Here is a 15,928-nt window from a genome sequence, read left to right on the forward strand (position 1 = left end):
GTCTACACTGTATTTCTGATCAATTTGTATTTTCTTTCAAAAACAAGGACAATTCTAAGAGACCTCAAACTTTTGAACGGTAGTGTATATATATATATTTTTATACAAAACGTACACATTTCATCAACAAGCAATGTCAATTCACAAATATCAATTCATCTCTGTTTCCAAATAGTCAATCGTGAACATATCAGAACAAACCACAATAACTCAATGAGTCAGTCTTTTCTCATTAAACATCACCACTGAATATTCGATCTTTCTGGAGGCCTGCTGGCCCTCTCAGACCTGCGCAGGGTCTGAGGCACTGTGTCCGAAGATTCTGTCCTACTCCTAGTCACATCCCCACTTGTTCTCGTTTCTTTTTTTCTGTATTTCCAGTGGCAGTATGCTGGTGTCCTGAGCGTCCTCAAACGTCTCCTGCGTTCTCAAAAGGTTTTCTCTATTGCGGCCATTAAGAGTTCTGCAGGTGACTGGCCACATTCCAAGGGAGCTGCTCTGTAAGACATGAAAGCCAAGTATGGATCAGTCCCACTGTGTGCTGCCTTTTATAAGTCTCTTCAAGATTTGCACACCTTTTCAGCCTTTCCGTTACTTTTAGGATATAGCGGATTATAGGTTATATGTCTGAACTCATAATGCTCTGCAAACATCTCAAACTGACATGCATTATCAGAAGCCACCACTAGGGGAATCCCATGCCTGGCAAAACATTTCAAGTGCAAAATGACCGTCTTTGCTGTTGTGCTGGACAAGAGTGCAATTTCAGGGAAATTTGACAAGTAGTCGATAGTCAACAAATAGTCCTTACCATTGCAGTGAAACAAGTCGACTCAAACCTTCTCCCAGGATGAGGCGGGTACCTCTCCCATAACCATGGGCTCCTTGGGCTGTCTATAATGACATTTGAGACATGTGTCACAATTTATAATAATAATAATAATAATATATGCCATTTAGCAGACGCTTTTATCCAAAGCGACTTACAGTCATGTGTGCATACATTCTACGTATGGGTGGTCCCGGGGATCGAACCCACTACCCTGGCGTTACAAGCGACATGCTCGACCAACTGAGCTACAGAAGGACCACAGACTCCCCACCATTCTGGGGACCACAGACTCCCCAGAATTTCCCACCATTTGCTCAATGTCAGCATTTATATTTGACCATTAAAGGGACTCTCTAGCCCTTCTCTTACATTTCTCAGCCCCCAGATGTCCTTCATGTACTCTCTGTAACATCTCCTGTTGCATTGAAGTCGGTATCACCATTCTATTGTTCTTCAACAGCACACCATTGACAGCTCTGCGCTTAGTGGGAAGTACTGCTTACAAGAGCCTTTTTGCCAGCCATTTTCCAGATTATGAATCACCTTGCAAAGAATGGGATCCGTTGTGGTCTCTTCAGCTATTTTTCTTCGTTGCTGCTCAGAAACAGGAAGTGACTCCATGACCATATCCACATGCAGGGCAACCTCCTCCTCCTCCATAGACTCCTGACTGAGGCTGATTTGGGCCACTGCTGGTGGATCCCTTGAGAGGGCATCTGCTACCACTAAAGTTGACACAGGCCCATAGTTTAGAACAAAATCATAGCGCTGCAACTTCATCATCATCCTTTGAAGATGAAGAGGCATGTCATTCAGATTTAGAGAGATTGGAATAAGGGGTTTATGGTCTGTTTCTAGAATCACCTTCAGTGACAAATGTAACAGTGAAACTTGTCGCAACCAACGACCAACCCTGGGCACTCCTTTTCTATTTGAGCATAACGCTTCTCAGCATCGGTCAAAGAAGGGGCTGCATAAGCCACAGGCTTCCACACACCTTGATGCTCCTGAAGCAGCACTGCTCTAATGCCATCTTTGGAGGAGTCCGTGGACACCTTAGTAGGCCTCTCAGGTTTGAAAAAATGTAGCACTGGCTTCAGCCAAAATGTTCTTTATATTGTTCTACTCTCTTTCATGTTCTCTGTTCCACGAGAACTCAGTCTTGTCCTGAAGGAGTGTCCTTAATTTCACTGTTCTAGCTGACAGATTTGGTACAAACTTATAATTGACCATACCCAAAACCCACTGAATGCATTTCCTATATGATTTAGCTTCAAACCATGCTTCTGAACCCTCTGTAGTCTTTTCCATCCGCTCATTGTGTTCCTGAATAATGGACATTCAGAACACAAAATCATTCACATACACAGAAACTCCCTCTCTAACCCCTCAATGACACTTTCCATGGCCTTGTGAAAGAGCTCGTGGGGCAGCTTATGCCAAAAGGTAACCTCTTAAAGGAATATCTTCCAAAGAGGGTATTGACAGTACACAGCTTGGTGCTGGCTGCATCCGACCTCACCTGCCACAATCCATTTGAAGCATCCAACTTGGAGAAATAATGTGCGCCAGCCATTTTGCACACTATCTCCTCCCTCTTAGGAATCTGAAACTGCTCCCTTTTGATACATTTATTAAGGTCCTTGGGGTCCATACAGACTTTAAGATCTCCATTCCTTTTCCGGACACACACTATGGAATTGACCCAGTCTGATGTCTCCTCTGTTTTCACGAGCACATGGAGTTTCACCATTCCTCCCAACTCCTCCTTTAGATCCTTCCGTAGTGGCACCGGAAAGCTGCACGGTGCATGAATCACTGGCTTGGCATTCTCTGTGAGGGTAATCAAGTGAAGGAGAGGTAATGCTCCAAATCCTGTGAACACATCCAAATATCTTTGAGCTCCTCACCATTTTGATTACTTGTAACCCGTTGAACACTGTGCAGCCAGTCAGTCATTAATGGTGTACACTCGCTTAACCAGTCCCAACGACTCACATGCTGTATCCCCCAAAAGAGAATCATGCCCCTCTGGTACAATCACAAACATAAGTGTGTGGCTTCTTGTTTTCCCCTTTACAGTTAACCGACACAAACCTTTAGTCTCAATTGCTTGGGCATTGTACACTTTGAGAGCCACAGCCTTTTGCATGACGACTGGTTTGTGCTTTAACTGCTTTAATGACAATTCCTCATATTGATTAGGTTGGCTTTAGCTCCTGAATCCAGCTTTAAGGTCAAAATTGTACCATTGTACAACCCAATGGTCACTAACTACAGTAAGGACCTGTGATGGTTCTTGCACCATCCTCCACGCATTCCACAGTGCCCACAAACAAATCACTTCGTTCATCCTCCATTTCAATGGTGTGAACATTTTGTCTCCCATACTTGTCCTTTGTAAAACACATTTTTCAAAAATGATTTTCTCACTTGCACTTGTAGTAACATTTCCCAAAGGCAGGACACTTCCTGGTCTGGTGCCTGGTGCGGTGCCCCACCTGTCACAATCATATTGTTTCTGGCTCCTTGGCTCATAGCGCCCCCTTGTGTCCTAATCTACAAAATCCATTGATGCACTTTCCTCCTCCATAGCAGTGTTTGCCGGTGTGGAGCTTAAGGTTTTAACAGGCAATTGTGCCAGCTCACTGTAACTCACTTTCCTGTGGCAATCTAACTCTGGAATAATTTATACCAAACACAATCTGATCTCGAAGCAGAGATGAGGTTAGGTCTACAAAAAGCACAGAAGTATAATTTAATCTCAAATCAGTAAGAAAGACGTTCACACATAACGTTCATATGTCTCGTTCTTCTTAGGTGAACAATATGCATCAAACTGATCCAGTAACTCCGCAAACTGGTCTTTATCCTCATTTGCAAACGTGAAGGTGTTGAATATATCGATTGCCTGTGTTCCCGCTAGAGTAAGAGAGCAACTTTACATTCACCCGACTCCTTTGTAACTCCAATGGCAGACATATACAGCAACAACCGCTGCTGAAATGTTTTCCAATTCGCATCCACATTCCCATCCAGGCTCAAAGCCTCTGGTGGTTTGATTACATCCATTGCACTTCCATAAACTCCAACATTCACAGAAAAAGCACAACTTCCACTCCTGGTACCATGTATTACTTTGTTAGTTACAGTGAGCAAGGACAACCAGCACCATCAATCATAGATAACGAGTTTTAATGTTAATCCGCCATTGCTGCACATACACCACAAGTGTCGTAAACCATCACTCAGAACACCATCAGTACACTTTTCTCCCAGCTCTGCTGACACGTATTTTTCTCCACTCATACAGGAATAAAGGACTAGTGCACTAATTTGGTGAAGAAGAAAAAATATTTTATTTGAAAAAAAAATTCATTGGTATTTATCAGGGTTTGCTGCAGCACCCCTGCTTCCCGTGTCTATGGTGGATGTTGAAGTGTCAATGAACAAGGCAGAGGCAAAAGTCAAGGAGCAGTGGAATAGAGACACGTAGGGCAGAAGCACAGTTTCGACTGCTCCTACAGTTTTTCTTCCGTACTGCAGTTGAACTGACACCCGGCACAGAAAGACAATTTCCTTACAATGCCATACAAATAAGTCTGATTTGAAAATTCCTAATAAGACACTTTAGTCATCACCTTTGTGCACAAAACATGCATTGAATTATTTAAAAAAAATCTAATTAAAATCATCACACACAGCCAAAGATATTAACATTTTATATTCAACCGATGTCTGCCATGTTTTTGGTGCTCCCTGTGTGCAGTAAGTGCTAGCGGTCAACATAAACCAGATTCAAACCGGATATAGACAGTCCATGAATTGGCATATGTGAAAATCAGTAGATTACTTTGCAAACAACGGGCGGATATCTTGGACACTCCAGTTCTTATTATACCTCAACGGTCTGTTTCAAATGAAATGCTGGGTCTAAATTAATTATTTACAAGGTTACCATGGATTTTATTTTATTTTATTTGGATCTCTTTTCATCCCTAATTTGGACTAATCTTCCAAGAGTCCTTAAACGCTAAAATACAATTTATAATACAAACAGACTTTCACATATAACACACTATTACAAACATACATAATATACTACTAACATAATGACCCAATAAATACTCAATCTAAAAAATATTGATTCTTCATCTTCTATAGTCCCACAACATTTCTATATACTATATTTACATTGTTTTAAAATGATGTTTAAATGTATACATTGAAAGGTTTCTAGTTTGCTCAGTTCATTTATTCAATTTCTGTATTGCTCTAAATCGAAATGTTCTTTTGCCTATTTCTCTTTTCTGTCTGGATAACGCATAGATGGTGGACAATCTATTCCTAGTATTTACCAACTTGGCCATTTTAAATTATGTATATTATAAAATAGAATAAGCATATTTTTTTCAATGACCTTGTCGATTGATGACCAACCAAGAACACTGCGCATGACTGCAACAGAAGAACCATATCTCCACCTTAAAACAACCCATGACTGCAACAGAAGAACCATATCTCCACCTTAAAACAATCATTGCTGCTTTATTGTGTGCATTCTGCAGCCTCCTAACTTTACTTGATGATGCATTTCCCCAGACCACCGAACAGTAGTTCACCTGACTCTCAATTAATGCTTGTGTTATTTGCTGAATAATTTTTCCTGGTAAATATTTAGCTATCCTTCTGATTATGCATGCTGTTTTAATATATGTATTTTTTTTTACATAGATTATTATTTGAGACGACCATGATAAGCAGTTATCTAGCTGCACTTCCAATAGTTTGGTTTCTGCCACTTCTTCAATTTGTTCTCCTCCCATACTTAATTGTATCCCATGCTGTTTTGGCCTTTTCCTAGTTGAATAGACCAACATAACTGTGGTTTTCTTGGTGTTTAAAACAAGGTTGTTTTGTCAAACCCACTTCCTGATATTCTACAAATCTCCTTGTAAAACCTGCTGTACCTGTTGAACCGATTGTCTTGCTGCATAAATTATAGTATCATCTGCAAATATAGTAGATTGAGTTTCAACCAAGGCATATGGAAGGTCGTTGGTATATATTAAATAAAGAAGTGGCCCAAGGCAGCTGCCCTGCGGTATTCCACAGTTTAACACATTAGGGGAAGAAAATGAACCATTGATAAAGGTGGACTGTTTCCTGTCAGATGGATACAGCTCTGAAGTGCGAAATCAAGGGTGTATGATAGGCAGCCTAGTCTTTGCAAGTCTGATCTGCGATGGATTTGTTATTATAATGTTTATACTGGTCACAATAAATAGTGTGGTAGTCTTTTCAACATTTGTAGCATAAACTGTGTGCATTAAGGAAATAAGACGCCTGGCTACTGTGTTCAGTGATTGAAGCAAATAATTGCCTGGCCTATTAATTGAAGTTTTACGGTAGTTCCTCACTGTGGCCCACTGCATCCAATGCAGCAATGACATTGGATGCCAACCGCAGAAAAACCCCACTGAAGAAGAAGAAGTCATATGGGACCAGACTGGTCGTCACTAAAGATGATCAATTATAGTGACAAGACGGTCAAGTGACCACTCTAACAATGAAAATACATGTCCTGAAAGATGGAAGGCACGCTGGAGGAGGCAAGATAAGGTGGGACCATTCCAGCCACTGAGAGGGCATAGAGATAGATATAGGACCCATCTTTGTATATCAGTGCTATTATAGCATCTGTGACAGCATGGGCAGTGCCATTGAGGCTATCTCCCTTTTAAAGTGGTCCATTTTCTTGTTCTTCATTGGCTGATTGCTCCCAACTCATTGGAATCCCCAACCAATTGACTGCTTTAAAAAGCCCTCAATGGCAACGTCCATGGCAACTCTTTTTCGAAGTTGCCGAAATGCCACATGCATCCACTTATATCAGTGCATTCGTAACAACCTAACCACTATGACACTTCTATTCGATCTAGCAAATTAGCAATTTTGTTGACACAAATGCACGCTCTCTCATTGACCTCCATACAAAAATTCCTCACTTCGTGGGATTATTTTCATGGACAGATTTTGGGCAGGGTAAAACCTCTCGCCTCACCACTTCCACCCTGTAGTCACTAGCTTCTATAGCAATAGCGTCATAAATCCCGCCCATTTCCACAATTTCTCTTCTTAAAATTGTATTTTAAACCTAGCCTTAACCCTAAACACATTGTTAACTTTATGCGTAAACCTAACCTTAGATTGAGACCAACGTTTTTTTTTTTTTTTTTTGGGGGGGTCATGTGTAAATACATACATGGAGTGTGTCTGAAAGTGGGCGTGTCAACAGAAGCGGGAGGTACAAGGGAAGTGGGTGTATGGAAAGAGAATCAGATAATTGGGAATCTGAAGATTTGTTGCCACACAAGACTGTTTTGCGTGGCTGATTGGGCTGCAATACGACTCGATTTTTGACAACTGTAGCATTTCAGCTAACCCTTTTCCTAACCTTAAACTTCTTATCCTAACTTGCCATGTTAATTATCCTAACCTGCTACCCATTTTAGCTAAGCCGAAACCTAACCCTTTTCCTAACCTTAGCCTCATTCTCCTAACCTGCCACGTTAATTATCCTGACCTGCTAAGTTCATTCTCTTCACCTGCTACATTCCGGGTCGCCTCTGGGGATAACATCAACGAATACACCGACTCAGTCAACAGATTCATAAAAAAATGCATAGATGATGTGATACCGATTAGTGTCTATCAAAACTTTCCCGAATTAAAAACCGTGGATGGATGACAGCCTTGTAGAAGTAGAGAGATGCTGCTTATAGACATGGCAAGGTGACCGGGGACAATAGTATGGTTAAACAAACAAATACGACCTATGCAGATTCATCAAGATGGCAAAACATGTTTAGAGACAATGTGGAGGAGCAGTTCAGTGGGTCAGACACGAGGCGTGGCAGGAGCTCCTAACGATCACGGATTACAAAAAGAAAGCCAGGTAATCTGGTAGGACACGAACGCCGCCCTACCAGATGACCTAAAAAACGTTATTCTCATGCTTCGAGCACAATAATGACTCTGAGCAGATGCGGAGAACCCATAAGGATGAGGGTTACGTACTTACGGTCTCCACTGAAAACATCTGTAAATCATTCAAAAATGTTCACCCTCGCAAGGCTACAGGCCCAGATGGCATCCCTAGCCGCTCCCTCAGAGCATTTGCAGACCAGCAGGCTGTTGTGTTTTGTGACATTTTCAATTGCTCTCTAGGTCAGGCCGCGACCCCCGTCCTGCTTCAAGATGTCCACCTATCATCCAGGTGCCCCAGAAGGGAAAGTGACTGATCTGAATGACTACCGACCTGTAGCACTCACTTCCATCATCATGAAGTACTTCGAGAGACTAGTCAAAGACAGGGTTGAGGCGTAACGGATTACATGTAATCCTTAACATTAAAGGGATTACAAAAAAGTGTTAACTGTAATCCGTTACGTTACCCTCAAAAATATTGTAATTGAATTACAGATACTTTTGAAAAAGTAGATGATTACTTCAAGGATTACTTTTAAATTCGGAAAGGAAAAATAATATTTAACACTTCTCTGTTTTCTCAATGACATTCAAATCAACATTGAAAAAAGGTGCAAGTTTAAATTTGTTCCACCTGAGCGAGTCTGACCACAAATCAAAGACCACTATGATGACACACCAAATGTGTTTGATTGATCGCGAGAAAAGAGCAGGAATAGGCTTTTCTAGGCTACAGTCCAATCTATTTCTTCCAATGGTGTGACTGCTGTCGGCATCCAAAGATCATTCAACTTGAATAAACGCTTGGAGGTAAGGATGACAGCAGTGCTATCTACATAGCGCATTGATGTGAATCACACTGCTGTTCTCTCATTTAGCTACTTGCGCCTTACAGATTGTGGTTGTTGTGGGTGGCTGTTTTCAAATCTAAATGTGTATTTGAACCCAATAATGGTTGAATTCAAGAAGTTTAAGCTGCCTATCAATCATTGTTTTGGAAATCGGTGGACAGCCAGTGGAAAATACACTCTTGCAACAGCTTTACAGTGCGGATCCCAACCTACGGAATAAAAGTGGGACTTTTATTGCTCAATATAATTCATGCTGATAAAAAAAATCCATAGGCCTAATGGATACATGCTCAAACTTTTGATAGACTTAAAGGGGCAATCTGTAGTTGCTACATCCATTTTTGGTCTTAGAAATTATGTATATACATGTATATACATTGATTCTTGAAGAATATATCTTACAAATAAATAAATGCCATGAGTTTAGTTCAACTGTCATACTCCACGAGAACCCAAAATATAAGCTTGTTTTACTCCAATGTTTGTAAACATTGTAAATGTAACATGGTTAAAACAATAACTGTTATATAATGGATGGTCAGTCCTTGCATCCATAGCTCTGTCTATTAATCTGAGAGTGGTTACATTTCTCCAGGCCCTTCCCTCAGCTTTTACCAAATCAGATGTGGGGTGTCTGTTTTGTTATTGTTTCATCTGTGGATTCGCCCTTTAAACAGCTGCATATTATGAAGATATCAAAGTGTCACCAACAAAAAGGTCAACAATAGGGCTATAGCAAATGCAGAATATGGCATTCCGGTTTTCATAATCGCAGCATTTATTTTTCAACTCGAATCAATGAGCCCAATCAGTCCTCTAAGACAACAAAATCATAAACATCATGGCTAATAAATCCTTAGTTTTGGGGTCATGCTCAGGTAAAACAATTTGGCTAATCTATACTTCCATATTTCCAAGTCTTATTCTTGAAGATAAAGGAGCCTAAGATTAATTGGAATGACTGGAATTCTGACAGATATAATTTAATTGTATGATTATATGTAGTATAAATCATTAGGTTAGAAAAAGTTGTATTATTATTGTATTATTATATGTAGTATAAACCAATAGGTTAGAAGAAGCCTACATAACCAACCCATAAAGTAAACTGTAACATCCATATATGGCCAGCTATGTAAACTTCTACATTGATTTATCCTGCAATAGATGTCGTTATATTGGTAACATGCATTTTTGTCTTCTTTTAAGGGGAAAGTAATCTAAGATTAACAGAATGTAATCAGATTACGTTACTGAGTTTGAGTAATCCAAAAGTTACGTTACTGATTACAATTTTGGACAGGTAACGATTAACTGTAATGGATTACATTTAGAAAGTAACCTACCCAGCCCTGGTCAAAGCCCACATCACCTCCTCCCTCCCGATACACTAAACCCTATACAATTCGCCTACAGCCCTGACAGATTCACAGACGAAGCAATCGCCATTGCACTGCACACTGCCCTCACCCACCTGGACAAAAGGAATGCATATGTGAAGATACTGTTCATCAACAACATCTTAGCCATTAATACCTTAGTGCCCTCTAAGCTCAGCACAAAGCTCACAGCCCTGGGACTCCTCCTCCTCCCTGGGCCGCCCCCAGGTGGTGAAGGTAGGAAACATTACCTCATCGACACTGATTCTCAACACAGGTGCATCCTCAGTTCCCTCCTGTACTCCTTGTCTTCCCCATGACTGCGTGGCCTCTCACAGTTCCAAGTCCATCATCAAGTTCGCCTACCCGGAGGAGGTAGGCACTCTGACGGCGTGGTGCGTGACGGCTGCCTCTCGAAGCAACATCAGCACAAGAACTGTTCGTCGGGAGCTTCATGAAATGTGTTTCCATGGCCGAGCAGCCACACACAAGCCTAAGAACACAATGCGCAATCCCAAGCGTTGGCTGGAGTGGTGTAAAGCTCGCTGTCATTGGACTCTGAAGCAGTAGAAACGTGTTCCCTGGAGTGATGAATCACGCTTCACCATCTGGCAGTCCGACAGAGGAATATGGGTTTGACAAATGCCAGGAGAACGCTACCTGCCCCAATACATAGTGCCAACTGTAAAGTTTGGTGGAGGAGGAAACATTATCTGGGGCTGTTTTTCAATGATTAGGGCAAATCCCATTAGCTCCATTAAAGGGGAATCTTAACGCTACAGCATACAATGACATTCTAGACGATTCTGTGCTTCCAACTTTGTGACAACTGTTTGGGGAAGGCACTTTCCTGTTTCAACATGACAATGCCCCTGTGGATAAAGCGAGGTCCATACAGAACGGTTTGTCGAGATTGTTGTGGAAGTGCAAGACCTCACTAAGGCTCTTGTGGGAGAATGGAAGCAATTCACAGCAGCAATAACCCAACATCTAGTGGAAAGCCTTCTCAGAAGGGTGGAGGCTGTTATAGCAGTAAAGGGGGTACCAACTCCATATTAATGCCCATGATTTTGGAATGAGATGTTCGATGAGCAGGTGTCCACAGTAGTGTACAGTATGTATGTATTATTATTTGTATTGTTATTATCTATTTTTATTATATACTGAACAAAACAAAAAAACACAACATGCAACAATTTCTAAGATTGTATTGAGATACAGTTCATATGAGGAAATCAGTAATTTGAAGTAAATTGATTAGGCTCTAATTTATTGATTTCACATGACTGGGAATACAGATATGCATCTGTCACAGATACCTTAAAAGAAATGGGCCTCCCAATGGGCCTCTGGATCTTGTCACTGTATTTTTGTGCATTCAAATTGCCATTCGATAAAATGCAATTGTGTTCGTTGTCCGTAGTATATTCCTGCCCAAACCATAACACCACCGACACCATGGGGCACTCTGTTGATATCGTTAACTTCAGCAAACCGCTTGCCCACACGACACTATAAACATGGTCTGCAGTTGTGTGCCCTGTTGGACGTACTGCCAAATTCTCTAAAACAACGTAGGAGGTTGCTTATGGTAGAGAAATTAACATTCAATTCTCTGGCAACAGTTTTGGTGGACATTCCTGAAGTCACCATGCCAATTGCACCCTCAAAACTCGAGACATCTGTGGCATTGTGTTGTTGTGCTCGAGAATTTCATTGTACCCTGTAATTACATCTCCAGCCCTGTACATGTGACCACTAAACTCTAATCTAGTCTAATCTAACATTAGTTCTCTTAACCTGCTATGTAAACATTAAGCTGACTCGTGGTGCACCTGGCTGTGGCCGGTCTAACCAATATTGAAGCGCTGATGTTATACCCATCGCCGTTGATCCACCCACTTCTTTTGCAACGCCCACTTTCAGACACACTCAAACAGGTCAAATAAAATCAAATGTGATTTGACACTCCATGTCTGCAGTTATCCATACTTTCATTTTGTGTAGCCAATTTTGACTTTCTGGTTTTGGAATATGATTTTGGTACTGTAGAATCTGACTTTGTGGCTATGGTGGAAGGGTTAGTTTTCACGAATATCACCGAAGGTGGCTCCCCTTCCTGTTCGGGTGGCGCTCGGCGGTGTGTTTTGGCTTCACCCATTGTTGTACCTGTTCCTGTTTACTGAGGACATTAAAGCGCTTTTTCCCGTGAAACTTCTGCTCTCTGCACCTGACTCCACACCCATCACTCTCCCGACATTACATTAGTGCTATCAGAAAACCTTGGGACATCACTACCCTAAACTCTAACTTTAAGCATAACGCTTACCTAACCATAACCCTTTAAAGGGACATTTCTAAATTGCTCAACTTCATATTCATCATCTCCAGCACCACCCAACATCAACATATGTAAAATGGAGTGTTTCTATGTTTTGTAGTAAAAAAAGATAGAAGCATTTCCAATGACATAATCAACCAATTAGTAGTCAATGCCTACTCATAATTGGTTGAAATCACACGATGCACACCGATGTCACAGGAAACACTTATCTTCCTCTTGTTTTTTTCCTCAAACATAGAAAGGTGCCATTTTCACATGTTGATGTTGTGGTGGTGCTGGAGATGATGAATATGCACGGATGCAAACTGGTGAGGGCCCAAAAAGGTGAACATTTAAAAAAAATCCCTGCTAGGGGGAAATGCAGGTTTTTACTAATTAAACAACAAAGAATATGATCTACGTGATCAGTCTCTGTGTGTAAAATAAAGTGGTTAATGTAAACCCAACTCACAGCTAAATAAATGTAAAGAAAGCAATCCAATGCTATTTGTTGCCTAGACTTTACTGCAAATGACACTCAAGTCTTGAGAAAAAACAATACACTAATATTGCAGTTAGCCACGACAACATTTATAATAGAACGCTTGTGACCACACACACCTAAATATTGCACATGGGAAAAAACTTCTTAAAGTAGAATGGAATGAAACAAACAGGCATTCTATTTTTTGATCTATTATAGAGGCCACTATAGTAGACATTGATCAAGTGAACAAGGCTACATCTGTGCAAAAATAACATTCACTGAGTAAACAATGTAATAATCCCCCCTCACTCACACACAGGTGTGACTGTCAAGTTCAATAAAACAAAGGCAATATCTTCGGGCTACACTGCACATGATTACATTGTACACTTTCTGCCTGTGGACATCTGTTCTACGATGTACCAGCAGAGCATGATACCCTTTGTTGGCATAATTGATATTTTTCAGGCAGAGAGTACACCCTTTTTATCCACTGTAGTGAAAAAGAGGGAAAGTGTGTGGTGTTCCTTTCACCGATATAGTGGCATCCAGTTAAAGCCGGGACCAGCTCCAGCTACACTTGATCCCTGAATACACTTGTTTAACAAGCAATGTAGCATTTTCACCTAATTCTCTCATTCAGAAAATAACCACATACTGTAGAGGGAAAACATTAGTTCACAGATAGTTTGTTAGCTGGTCCTTCTGTAGCACAGTTGGTAGAGCATGGCGCTTGTAATGCCAGGGTAGTGGGTTCGATTCCCGGGACCACCCATACGTAGAATGTATGCACACATGACTGACTGTAAGTCGCTTTGGATAAAAGCGTCTGCTAAATGGCATATATTATTATTATTATAGTTAACATTTCACACAGATTGCCAGGGTCCAGTAAGCAACTAACACGTTATAACTTTGAGGTAACATCAAGGAGTCATATACCAGTTAATACTATAGAGAATTGGTTAGGTTACTAGCGTTAGCTCATCTGATGGTGTAACGTTAGCTGTCTGACTTTATTAGCCAGCTAATTTTCACTCCATAAACTCAGTTATTTGATCAGTTAAGTTGGCTAATGTTGCTCAACATTTCTCTGGCTAGCTAACGGAGAATTCGATCCAGCTAGCAAGATACTTAACAAGGATTACAAACCAAGTCACATGGCTAATAGGTCTTTGTGTTCCCTTGAGAAAGGAAGTCCGACAGCAGTGGTGAGCGCTCTGAGGTTGAGACAGTCCAGGTTGAAGTGGGCCTACCTGCAGTGGCGGGTGTAGGGGAGACTTCCAATGTATGCCCTGAGATTTCTAACAGAGATGATTTTGGACCAGTAGGAGTAGGGCTGTGGCGGTTATGACATTTTGTCAAGCAAATAACTGCCGGTCTCATGGTAATTGACAGTTAATTAACATAAACACGTTTAGCATCTCCTGGCTTCCACACTGATGCAGACCTTTGGAACATCTACATTTTTAAAAAGTATAATAAGTCAATTAATATAGCCTACACCATCAAAATAAATCCATGATTTATTTTAGACAGTCTTTTTCAGAATAACCGAATAGCATACTCTGACTTGTCCTTATGTTAGGCCCTGATATGGCTATGGCATATGGCTGTGGGCTATATTAGTTAATTTAGCAGACAAGATGTGCTTAGAATTCTGTGGCATTATTGTTTCTTATTTTATAGTATGAAGAATACAGTTGAACATAGCTTTAATAAAATAGAAAGGATCATCTCCAAATGATTTCAAATGAAGTGCGCACATTCGGCTATTCTGTGTTGAGTGGTTGACAAATGCTCTGTCTGTCTTGAGCTTTGACACAGAGTTTCTTCTGATATGGTCAGGTTAGGTTATATTTGCTATTCTGTGAGGGCCTATGTTCCGAACCTGCTTCGGTGCTTTAGGTGCCAAGGATTCGGACATGTTGCAGCAGTATGTGAAAGGGAGATCCCACGATGTGAGCAATTTGCAGGAGGGCATAGTCAGAGAGAGCGTACAGGTGGAATAAAGAAAGCACTATGTGTCAACTGTGGACCATGTAGCTGGGATCCGAAGTGCCCTGTGAGAGAGAGACAGGTTGAGATTGCCAGAGTGGTGAGGCGGTGAAGAGTATAAAAGATAGCCAAAGGGTGAGTGAGTTGACTGGGAGCCCCTCATTGAGTCGGCCTGAAGAGTGAGACCCAGAGAGGCTGTTTTAGTACGGTTGGATTTCTTGCCTTTATAGCCACGGTGATCAACATAGTGCACCGATGGAGCGGAAATCACAGACGATAGATGTGGTAGTTGCATCGGGAGGGAAAGATTTGAGTGTGAGAGATTTTAGTGCAGAAGATCTACAGGAAGTTTTGAGAAAAAGGGTTCTATCCACCAGCCTATGGCCTGGTGTAGGATCGTTTAGGGTCAAGTAATGGGATGGGGTGGTGGGTTTTGGGGGATAGTGTTTAGGTGCAGGTTTAGATGGTGGTGCAACTTAAGTTTTTCCCATTTCCCCTTTCCCTTAAATGTTTTGTTTTGTTACAATGTGGAATGCACATCCCCAACTGAGAAAGGCAGCAATACACGAAAAGCGTCTAATCCGCCGGGAAATTCACAAGAAGAAGACCCTAGAACATTTACAACTTCAATAGTGTTACGTTAGATGGACTTGTTTAGATGTTTTGTGTGTCTGCTGCTCAGCTGCTCGTTTCAAGACTCAGGACGAAAGCAGTAGCCTGATAACATGTTTATGGTCACGTTATAGTCACCATGGCGCCCTAGTAGCAGCCTTAGCACAGAGCTCCTGTAAATGTGTACATGTTTTGTTTTTTTACTTTTTAATTGTTGTTTTTTAAATCAGCTCTTTTGTATTTGATAACATCAAGTTTTTATTGCATATATCTGGCGTTTTTTGAGCCACAGATTTTCAGATTGACTGACAGGTTAACACTTTTTGGCTTGGCTAGCTAGCTTTTGTTTGAACAATGCATCTGGACACAGTACCATCGTCTTTGTTTCACCTGGCTGCCAATTCAAGATCTTTTGAGAACATAATTTGAGGAGTCGTCTGAAGCGTGATAGGAATG

The sequence above is a fragment of the Oncorhynchus keta genome, chromosome 6 (assembly GCF_023373465.1).
Source record: "Oncorhynchus keta strain PuntledgeMale-10-30-2019 chromosome 6, Oket_V2, whole genome shotgun sequence".
NCBI classification, from domain to species: domain Eukaryota; kingdom Metazoa; phylum Chordata; class Actinopteri; order Salmoniformes; family Salmonidae; genus Oncorhynchus; species Oncorhynchus keta.